At 46.1% G+C, this 10,604-nt stretch overlaps 4 non-coding genes and 1 pseudogene across 4 annotated transcripts; all 5 read left to right on the top strand.

Moving 5' to 3' along the window:
* Positions 1–1,235: 1,235 nt before the first annotated feature.
* Positions 1,236–1,395, top strand: LOC130321365 (U2 spliceosomal RNA; annotated as a pseudogene).
* A 693-nt stretch (positions 1,396–2,088) lies between these two features.
* On the top strand, positions 2,089–2,277 carry LOC130321362 (U2 spliceosomal RNA). Its single transcript, XR_008867099.1, has one exon. It is a non-coding gene; the product is annotated as a U2 spliceosomal RNA (small nuclear RNA).
* Positions 2,278–4,367: 2,090 nt separating this feature from the next.
* Positions 4,368–4,558, top strand: LOC130321360 (U2 spliceosomal RNA). Its single transcript, XR_008867097.1, has one exon. It is a non-coding gene; the product is annotated as a U2 spliceosomal RNA (small nuclear RNA).
* Positions 4,559–6,643: 2,085 nt separating this feature from the next.
* Positions 6,644–6,834, top strand: LOC130321359 (U2 spliceosomal RNA). The gene has a single exon (XR_008867096.1). It is a non-coding gene; the product is annotated as a U2 spliceosomal RNA (small nuclear RNA).
* A 2,093-nt stretch (positions 6,835–8,927) lies between these two features.
* On the top strand, positions 8,928–9,118 carry LOC130321358 (U2 spliceosomal RNA). The gene has a single exon (XR_008867095.1). It is a non-coding gene; the product is annotated as a U2 spliceosomal RNA (small nuclear RNA).
* Positions 9,119–10,604: the final 1,486 nt, after the last annotated feature.

Below are 10,604 nucleotides of genomic sequence, written 5' to 3'. Positions count from 1 at the left end.
TGCTCTAGAAGCTAAAGTCGCAGAAATGTCACACATATTTGGCCTGCAACTTTCTGTGCGACAAATTCAGACAGGAAAAATCAGTATAAATCCTTAGAAAATTATCCCCCAGTGTCTCCATCTGCTGGCGGTATTGAATAAGCATTGCTGCACTGATGGGGTATGCATTAGACAAAAAAAAAGAAGAAAAAGAAGAATAATACGCCCAGAAAAGAGGCGAAAAGGAGAAAAACGTAAAAAAACGTGAAAAAAAAGTAAGAGGAAGAGAAGGGAAAAAAAGGTGGAAATGGGTTTAAAAGTGATTTCGGCGGAGAAATATATATATATATATATATATATATATATATATATATATATATATACGCGCACACACACACATATATATAAACGTATTCTCCGTTGAGATATTGCAGCCGCTGCTGTGTCCAGGCCCAGGAGCCTTAGCACTGTGCTGTGATGTCACTCAATACCACTGACATCACTAGGTGTAAACAACATCTCTCCTTTGCTGTGTATGTGACTATGGAGCTGTTTGGTGATGTCGTCTATTATGGCCTTCATAGAAGCAACAGGAGATTGTTGCATCCATCTAGAACCCTCAGAACTACAGTGCTATGATGTCACTCACTTCCACAGGCCTTGCAGAGTGTAAACAACAACAACCCAGCTTTGTTGTGTATGTAACCATAGGGATTTGTGATGTCACCTAGAACCTTCACAGCAGCGACAGCTTTATGAGGAGCATCAGCACTGCTCTGCCTGAGCAGAACCATCACCGCCATAGGTTGTCAAATAACCCGGATTTAACCCACACAGGTAAGTCCAATGGGGTGCAGGCATGTCCTCTATGCTTACAGCTTCCCGTGGGTGTTGGTTTGATACCGTTTGGGGACAGCCAAGGAGGCATCTGCAGGCAACAAAGGTAGGTGTGTGCTTGTGTGTGTGTTTCCTATGCAGATCCTAAGCCCAGTGTCACATGCAAGTAGGAGGAGTAAGAAGGGTTCCTGGCAAATCCGGGTTATGGATTGCATTTAAAAAGGCCCCGTGGGAGTGCAATGGGCCCCTGTCTTGCTGCTTAGCAATAATGGTATGGGTTTAGGTTCTGCTGTGTGTACTGGTGGTTGACTGCCCCCCAGCCCAGAGTGTGCATGGAAAATTGTCTGGCAGCCTCCCTGACAGCAAGCAGTGATAGTGCCCATGAAGGGGACCTTGTTGGGCCCGCCCCTTTCACGGTTATCGCTTCTCGGCCTTTTGGCTAAGATCAAGTGTAGTATCTGTTCTTATCAGTTTTCATGCTGGTGGGGATGGGTGCTGCATGGAGGATGCAGGTGTACCAGGGCTTTCCGGGGCTGGTTCTGAGGAATCAGCTCGACGGCTGCCCCGATGTGACCTGTTCCCTCCGGGTCTCGCCATGAGGCTGAGAGGGTCTAGAGCCGAGGTACTTTTGTGCCTCGGGGAGTGGTGACCCCGAGGTGCCGAAACTCACTGGGAGAATAGGCTCACTGAGTTGAAGCACGGGCACCATAATCTCTTCACCTTGTGGCACTCACCTCTTGATTCCCGGCCTTCTGGCTAGGATCAGAGAAATTTTTATAGATCCGGCCGGATGTCCGGGCAGTATATCTGCACACATTCACTTATTTATTTATTTTTTGTCTCACTGTGTCACTTTTTGCGTGTTGTGTGTTCACAGGATTTGTCAGGATGCGGTAGCCCTTCTGGGTGTCCCTCCTGGCGGTCTAGGGGAGGTGTGTGTGGCCATTAGGTTCCGCACCTCCCTGCAAACACCCCGGGTACTCCTGCTTCGCAGGGTACCTACCGTAACCGGCTCTGCGGGCAGATACCTTGGCTAACGCCAAGGGGGATGCCGGGAGCATTTGTGGTCTCCTAGTAGCTTCGGCGAAAAGGGACATCGAACCTGGAACCTCGCAGGTACCTTTTGGTCCGGAGGCGAAGGGTAAGGTTTGTTGGGGGGCCTCTCTCCTATCGGAGAAGGGCTTGCGATAGACCGCATCCTTTGTGCACGTTTTTTTTAGTGTAACACGTTTGCACTTTTTCTTGCACTTTGGGTGAATCGAAAGCACGTTCCTCGGCTTTAGATAAAAAAAAAAAAAAAAAAAAAAATCTGTTCTTATCAGTTTAATATCTGATACGTCCCCTATCTGGGGACCATATATTAAATGGATTTTTGAGAACGGGGGCCGATTTCGAAGCTTGCTTCCGTCGCCCTATGCATTGACCCGATATGGCAGTATCTTCGGGTACAGTGCACCACCCCCTTACAGGGTTAAAAAGAAAGATTCCTACTTTCATTGCTACCTGCTTGCTGGCTAGCCAGCTAGCCAGCCCTGTGGGCCTTGCTGCTGCTGCAGCCAAAAAACAAAAGGTGGTGCTGCTGCTGCTTCTGCTGCTTCTGCTTCTGCTTGTGTCTGGCCCCTGTTGGAGCGTCCAGGCACAGGACTTCTGCTGCTGCTGACTAAATGGCCTCCTTAATTGGATCATTTGAGTAGCCAGCACACCTGTGCAGGTAGGGCATGACATGATAGGCAGCTGCCTTGATAGCGGGTGGGTGCTGAATGTTCCTAATTGACAAAATAAGATTAATGCTTATGAAGAAATATAAAATCTCATCCCTTCCCCAATATCGCGCCACACCCCTACCCCTTAATTCCCTGGTTGAACGTGATGGACATATGTCTTTTTTCGACCGTACTAACTATGTAACTATGTAACATAACATGGGGGGGGGGGGGTCTCCTGGCTGTTCACACAGGTGTGTCATTGCTGTACATTGACCATGCATTGCTTCTGTGGTATTGCAAAGGCAAAGACAAATGCTTCCAGCCATCCATTGCACTAATGGATTGGTCATCAGCTGGCTGTCTATGTCCCGCATCAATATAGACCAAAGTACAGAGGGTTAGGCTATGCTATTGTGCACCTACCTGATGCATCAGAAGGTGCGAGGCCCTTGCTAAATTCTGTGCACAGACTTTGAGATCTATACTTTAGACTGTATCTAAACCTGCTCCAACATGGACTGACATTCTGGCCTACTTTCAGCCGATGCGACTTGTCTGTCGCTGAACAGTCGCTTTTTATGTATTCAGCACCTATGTATAATGTTGTAAAAATGCTCTAGAAGCTAAAGTCGCAGAAATGTCACACATATTTGGCCTGCAACTTTCTGTGCGACAAATTCAGACAGGAAAAATCAGTATAAATCCTTAGAAAATTATCCCCCAGTGTCTCCATCTGCTGGCGGTATTGAATAAGCATTGCTGCACTGATGGGGTATGCATTAGACAAAAAAAAAGAAGAAAAAGAAGAATAATACGCCCAGAAAAGAGGCGAAAAGGAGAAAAACGTAAAAAAACGTGAAAAAAAAGTAAGAGGAAGAGAAGGGAAAAAAAGGTGGAAATGGGTTTAAAAGTGATTTCGGCGGAGAAATATATATATATATATATATATATATATATATATATATATATATACGCGCACACACACACATATATATAAACGTATTCTCCGTTGAGATATTGCAGCCGCTGCTGTGTCCAGGCCCAGGAGCCTTAGCACTGTGCTGTGATGTCACTCAATACCACTGACATCACTAGGTGTAAACAACATCTCTCCTTTGCTGTGTATGTGACTATGGAGCTGTTTGGTGATGTCGTCTATTATGGCCTTCATAGAAGCAACAGGAGATTGTTGCATCCATCTAGAACCCTCAGAACTACAGTGCTATGATGTCACTCACTTCCACAGGCCTTGCAGAGTGTAAACAACAACAACCCAGCTTTGTTGTGTATGTAACCATAGGGATTTGTGATGTCACCTAGAACCTTCACAGCAGCGACAGCTTTATGAGGAGCATCAGCACTGCTCTGCCTGAGCAGAACCATCACCGCCATAGGTTGTCAAATAACCCGGATTTAACCCACACAGGTAAGTCCAATGGGGTGCAGGCATGTCCTCTATGCTTACAGCTTCCCGTGGGTGTTGGTTTGATACCGTTTGGGGACAGCCAAGGAGGCATCTGCAGGCAACAAAGGTAGGTGTGTGCTTGTGTGTGTGTTTCCTATGCAGATCCTAAGCCCAGTGTCACATGCAAGTAGGAGGAGTAAGAAGGGTTCCTGGCAAATCCGGGTTATGGATTGCATTTAAAAAGGCCCCGTGGGAGTGCAATGGGCCCCTGTCTTGCTGCTTAGCAATAATGGTATGGGTTTAGGTTCTGCTGTGTGTACTGGTGGTTGACTGCCCCCCAGCCCAGAGTGTGCATGGAAAATTGTCTGGCAGCCTCCCTGACAGCAAGCAGTGATAGTGCCCATGAAGGGGACCTTGTTGGGCCCGCCCCTTTCACGGTTATCGCTTCTCGGCCTTTTGGCTAAGATCAAGTGTAGTATCTGTTCTTATCAGTTTAATATCTGATACGTCCCCTATCTGGGGACCATATATTAAATGGATTTTTGAGAACGGGGGCCGATTTCGAAGCTTGCTTCCGTCGCCCTATGCATTGACCCGATATGGCAGTATCTTCGGGTACAGTGCACCACCCCCTTACAGGGTTAAAAAGAAAGATTCCTACTTTCATTGCTACCTGCTTGCTGGCTAGCCAGCTAGCCAGCCCTGTGGGCCTTGCTGCTGCTGCAGCCAAAAAACAAAAGGTGGTGCTGCTGCTGCTTCTGCTGCTTCTGCTTCTGCTTGTGTCTGGCCCCTGTTGGAGCGTCCAGGCACAGGACTTCTGCTGCTGCTGACTAAATGGCCTCCTTAATTGGATCATTTGAGTAGCCAGCACACCTGTGCAGGTAGGGCATGACATGATAGGCAGCTGCCTTGATAGCGGGTGGGTGCTGAATGTTCCTAATTGACAAAATAAGATTAATGCTTATGAAGAAATATAAAATCTCATCCCTTCCCCAATATCGCGCCACACCCCTACCCCTTAATTCCCTGGTTGAACGTGATGGACATATGTCTTTTTTCGACCGTACTAACTATGTAACTATGTAACATAACATGGGGGGGGGGGGTCTCCTGGCTGTTCACACAGGTGTGTCATTGCTGTACATTGACCATGCATTGCTTCTGTGGTATTGCAAAGGCAAAGACAAATGCTTCCAGCCATCCATTGCACTAATGGATTGGTCATCAGCTGGCTGTCTATGTCCCGCATCAATATAGACCAAAGTACAGAGGGTTAGGCTATGCTATTGTGCACCTACCTGATGCATCAGAAGGTGCGAGGCCCTTGCTAAATTCTGTGCACAGACTTTGAGATCTATACTTTAGACTGTATCTAAACCTGCTCCAACATGGACTGACATTCTGGCCTACTTTCAGCCGATGCGACTTGTCTGTCGCTGAACAGTCGCTTTTTATGTATTCAGCACCTATGTATAATGTTGTAAAAATGCTCTAGAAGCTAAAGTCGCAGAAATGTCACACATATTTGGCCTGCAACTTTCTGTGCGACAAATTCAGACAGGAAAAATCAGTATAAATCCTTAGAAAATTATCCCCCAGTGTCTCCATCTGCTGGCGGTATTGAATAAGCATTGCTGCACTGATGGGGTATGCATTAGACAAAAAAAAAGAAGAAAAAGAAGAATAATACGCCCAGAAAAGAGGCGAAAAGGAGAAAAACGTAAAAAAACGTGAAAAAAAAGTAAGAGGAAGAGAAGGGAAAAAAAGGTGGAAATGGGTTTAAAAGTGATTTCGGCGGAGAAATATATATATATATATATATATATATATATATATATATATACGCGCACACACACACATATATATAAACGTATTCTCCGTTGAGATATTGCAGCCGCTGCTGTGTCCAGGCCCAGGAGCCTTAGCACTGTGCTGTGATGTCACTCAATACCACTGACATCACTAGGTGTAAACAACATCTCTCCTTTGCTGTGTATGTGACTATGGAGCTGTTTGGTGATGTCGTCTATTATGGCCTTCATAGAAGCAACAGGAGATTGTTGCATCCATCTAGAACCCTCAGAACTACAGTGCTATGATGTCACTCACTTCCACAGGCCTTGCAGAGTGTAAACAACAACAACCCAGCTTTGTTGTGTATGTAACCATAGGGATTTGTGATGTCACCTAGAACCTTCACAGCAGCGACAGCTTTATGAGGAGCATCAGCACTGCTCTGCCTGAGCAGAACCATCACCGCCATAGGTTGTCAAATAACCCGGATTTAACCCACACAGGTAAGTCCAATGGGGTGCAGGCATGTCCTCTATGCTTACAGCTTCCCGTGGGTGTTGGTTTGATACCGTTTGGGGACAGCCAAGGAGGCATCTGCAGGCAACAAAGGTAGGTGTGTGCTTGTGTGTGTGTTTCCTATGCAGATCCTAAGCCCAGTGTCACATGCAAGTAGGAGGAGTAAGAAGGGTTCCTGGCAAATCCGGGTTATGGATTGCATTTAAAAAGGCCCCGTGGGAGTGCAATGGGCCCCTGTCTTGCTGCTTAGCAATAATGGTATGGGTTTAGGTTCTGCTGTGTGTACTGGTGGTTGACTGCCCCCCAGCCCAGAGTGTGCATGGAAAATTGTCTGGCAGCCTCCCTGACAGCAAGCAGTGATAGTGCCCATGAAGGGGACCTTGTTGGGCCCGCCCCTTTCACGGTTATCGCTTCTCGGCCTTTTGGCTAAGATCAAGTGTAGTATCTGTTCTTATCAGTTTAATATCTGATACGTCCCCTATCTGGGGACCATATATTAAATGGATTTTTGAGAACGGGGGCCGATTTCGAAGCTTGCTTCCGTCGCCCTATGCATTGACCCGATATGGCAGTATCTTCGGGTACAGTGCACCACCCCCTTACAGGGTTAAAAAGAAAGATTCCTACTTTCATTGCTACCTGCTTGCTGGCTAGCCAGCTAGCCAGCCCTGTGGGCCTTGCTGCTGCTGCAGCCAAAAAACAAAAGGTGGTGCTGCTGCTGCTTCTGCTGCTTCTGCTTCTGCTTGTGTCTGGCCCCTGTTGGAGCGTCCAGGCACAGGACTTCTGCTGCTGCTGACTAAATGGCCTCCTTAATTGGATCATTTGAGTAGCCAGCACACCTGTGCAGGTAGGGCATGACATGATAGGCAGCTGCCTTGATAGCGGGTGGGTGCTGAATGTTCCTAATTGACAAAATAAGATTAATGCTTATGAAGAAATATAAAATCTCATCCCTTCCCCAATATCGCGCCACACCCCTACCCCTTAATTCCCTGGTTGAACGTGATGGACATATGTCTTTTTTCGACCGTACTAACTATGTAACTATGTAACATAACATGGGGGGGGGGGGTCTCCTGGCTGTTCACACAGGTGTGTCATTGCTGTACATTGACCATGCATTGCTTCTGTGGTATTGCAAAGGCAAAGACAAATGCTTCCAGCCATCCATTGCACTAATGGATTGGTCATCAGCTGGCTGTCTATGTCCCGCATCAATATAGACCAAAGTACAGAGGGTTAGGCTATGCTATTGTGCACCTACCTGATGCATCAGAAGGTGCGAGGCCCTTGCTAAATTCTGTGCACAGACTTTGAGATCTATACTTTAGACTGTATCTAAACCTGCTCCAACATGGACTGACATTCTGGCCTACTTTCAGCCGATGCGACTTGTCTGTCGCTGAACAGTCGCTTTTTATGTATTCAGCACCTATGTATAATGTTGTAAAAATGCTCTAGAAGCTAAAGTCGCAGAAATGTCACACATATTTGGCCTGCAACTTTCTGTGCGACAAATTCAGACAGGAAAAATCAGTATAAATCCTTAGAAAATTATCCCCCAGTGTCTCCATCTGCTGGCGGTATTGAATAAGCATTGCTGCACTGATGGGGTATGCATTAGACAAAAAAAAAGAAGAAAAAGAAGAATAATACGCCCAGAAAAGAGGCGAAAAGGAGAAAAACGTAAAAAAACGTGAAAAAAAAGTAAGAGGAAGAGAAGGGAAAAAAAGGTGGAAATGGGTTTAAAAGTGATTTCGGCGGAGAAATATATATATATATATATATATATATATATATATATATATATATATATACGCGCACACACACACATATATATAAACGTATTCTCCGTTGAGATATTGCAGCCGCTGCTGTGTCCAGGCCCAGGAGCCTTAGCACTGTGCTGTGATGTCACTCAATACCACTGACATCACTAGGTGTAAACAACATCTCTCCTTTGCTGTGTATGTGACTATGGAGCTGTTTGGTGATGTCGTCTATTATGGCCTTCATAGAAGCAACAGGAGATTGTTGCATCCATCTAGAACCCTCAGAACTACAGTGCTATGATGTCACTCACTTCCACAGGCCTTGCAGAGTGTAAACAACAACAACCCAGCTTTGTTGTGTATGTAACCATAGGGATTTGTGATGTCACCTAGAACCTTCACAGCAGCGACAGCTTTATGAGGAGCATCAGCACTGCTCTGCCTGAGCAGAACCATCACCGCCATAGGTTGTCAAATAACCCGGATTTAACCCACACAGGTAAGTCCAATGGGGTGCAGGCATGTCCTCTATGCTTACAGCTTCCCGTGGGTGTTGGTTTGATACCGTTTGGGGACAGCCAAGGAGGCATCTGCAGGCAACAAAGGTAGGTGTGTGCTTGTGTGTGTGTTTCCTATGCAGATCCTAAGCCCAGTGTCACATGCAAGTAGGAGGAGTAAGAAGGGTTCCTGGCAAATCCGGGTTATGGATTGCATTTAAAAAGGCCCCGTGGGAGTGCAATGGGCCCCTGTCTTGCTGCTTAGCAATAATGGTATGGGTTTAGGTTCTGCTGTGTGTACTGGTGGTTGACTGCCCCCCAGCCCAGAGTGTGCATGGAAAATTGTCTGGCAGCCTCCCTGACAGCAAGCAGTGATAGTGCCCATGAAGGGGACCTTGTTGGGCCCGCCCCTTTCACGGTTATCGCTTCTCGGCCTTTTGGCTAAGATCAAGTGTAGTATCTGTTCTTATCAGTTTAATATCTGATACGTCCCCTATCTGGGGACCATATATTAAATGGATTTTTGAGAACGGGGGCCGATTTCGAAGCTTGCTTCCGTCGCCCTATGCATTGACCCGATATGGCAGTATCTTCGGGTACAGTGCACCACCCCCTTACAGGGTTAAAAAGAAAGATTCCTACTTTCATTGCTACCTGCTTGCTGGCTAGCCAGCTAGCCAGCCCTGTGGGCCTTGTTGCTGCTGCAGCCAAAAAACAAAAGGTGGTGCTGCTGCTGCTTCTGCTGCTTCTGCTTCTGCTTGTGTCTGGCCCCTGTTGGAGCGTCCAGGCACAGGACTTCTGCTGCTGCTGACTAAATGGCCTCCTTAATTGGATCATTTGAGTAGCCAGCACACCTGTGCAGGTAGGGCATGACATGATAGGCAGCTGCCTTGATAGCGGGTGGGTGCTGAATGTTCCTAATTGACAAAATAAGATTAATGCTTATGAAGAAATATAAAATCTCATCCCTTCCCCAATATCGCGCCACACCCCTACCCCTTAATTCCCTGGTTGAACGTGATGGACATATGTCTTTTTTCGACCGTACTAACTATGTAACTATGTAACATAACATGGGGGGGGGGGGTCTCCTGGCTGTTCACACAGGTGTGTCATTGCTGTACATTGACCATGCATTGCTTCTGTGGTATTGCAAAGGCAAAGACAAATGCTTCCAGCCATCCATTGCACTAATGGATTGGTCATCAGCTGGCTGTCTATGTCCCGCATCAATATAGACCAAAGTACAGAGGGTTAGGCTATGCTATTGTGCACCTACCTGATGCATCAGAAGGTGCGAGGCCCTTGCTAAATTCTGTGCACAGACTTTGAGATCTATACTTTAGACTGTATCTAAACCTGCTCCAACATGGACTGACATTCTGGCCTACTTTCAGCCGATGCGACTTGTCTGTCGCTGAACAGTCGCTTTTTATGTATTCAGCACCTATGTATAATGTTGTAAAAATGCTCTAGAAGCTAAAGTCGCAGAAATGTCACACATATTTGGCCTGCAACTTTCTGTGCGACAAATTCAGACAGGAAAAATCAGTATAAATCCTTAGAAAATTATCCCCCAGTGTCTCCATCTGCTGGCGGTATTGAATAAGCATTGCTGCACTGATGGGGTATGCATTAGACAAAAAAAAAGAAGAAAAAGAAGAATAATACGCCCAGAAAAGAGGCGAAAAGGAGAAAAACGTAAAAAAACGTGAAAAAAAAGTAAGAGGAAGAGAAGGGAAAAAAAGGTGGAAATGGGTTTAAAAGTGATTTCGGCGGAGAAATATATATATATATATATATATATATATATATATATATATATATATATACGCGCACACACACACATATATATAAACGTATTCTCCGTTGAGATATTGCAGCCGCTGCTGTGTCCAGGCCCAGGAGCCTTAGCACTGTGCTGTGATGTCACTCAATACCACTGACATCACTAGGTGTAAACAACATCTCTCCTTTGCTGTGTATGTGACTATGGAGCTGTTTGGTGATGTCGTCTATTATGGCCTTCATAGAAGCAACAGGAGATTGTTGCATCCATCTAGAACCCTCAGAACTACAGTGCTATGATGTCACTCAC

This window comes from Hyla sarda, unplaced genomic scaffold (genome assembly GCF_029499605.1).
Source record: "Hyla sarda isolate aHylSar1 unplaced genomic scaffold, aHylSar1.hap1 scaffold_2258, whole genome shotgun sequence".
In the NCBI taxonomy this organism is placed as follows: Eukaryota; Metazoa; Chordata; class Amphibia; order Anura; family Hylidae; genus Hyla; species Hyla sarda.
This window is presented reverse-complemented; position numbering and strand designations above follow the sequence as displayed.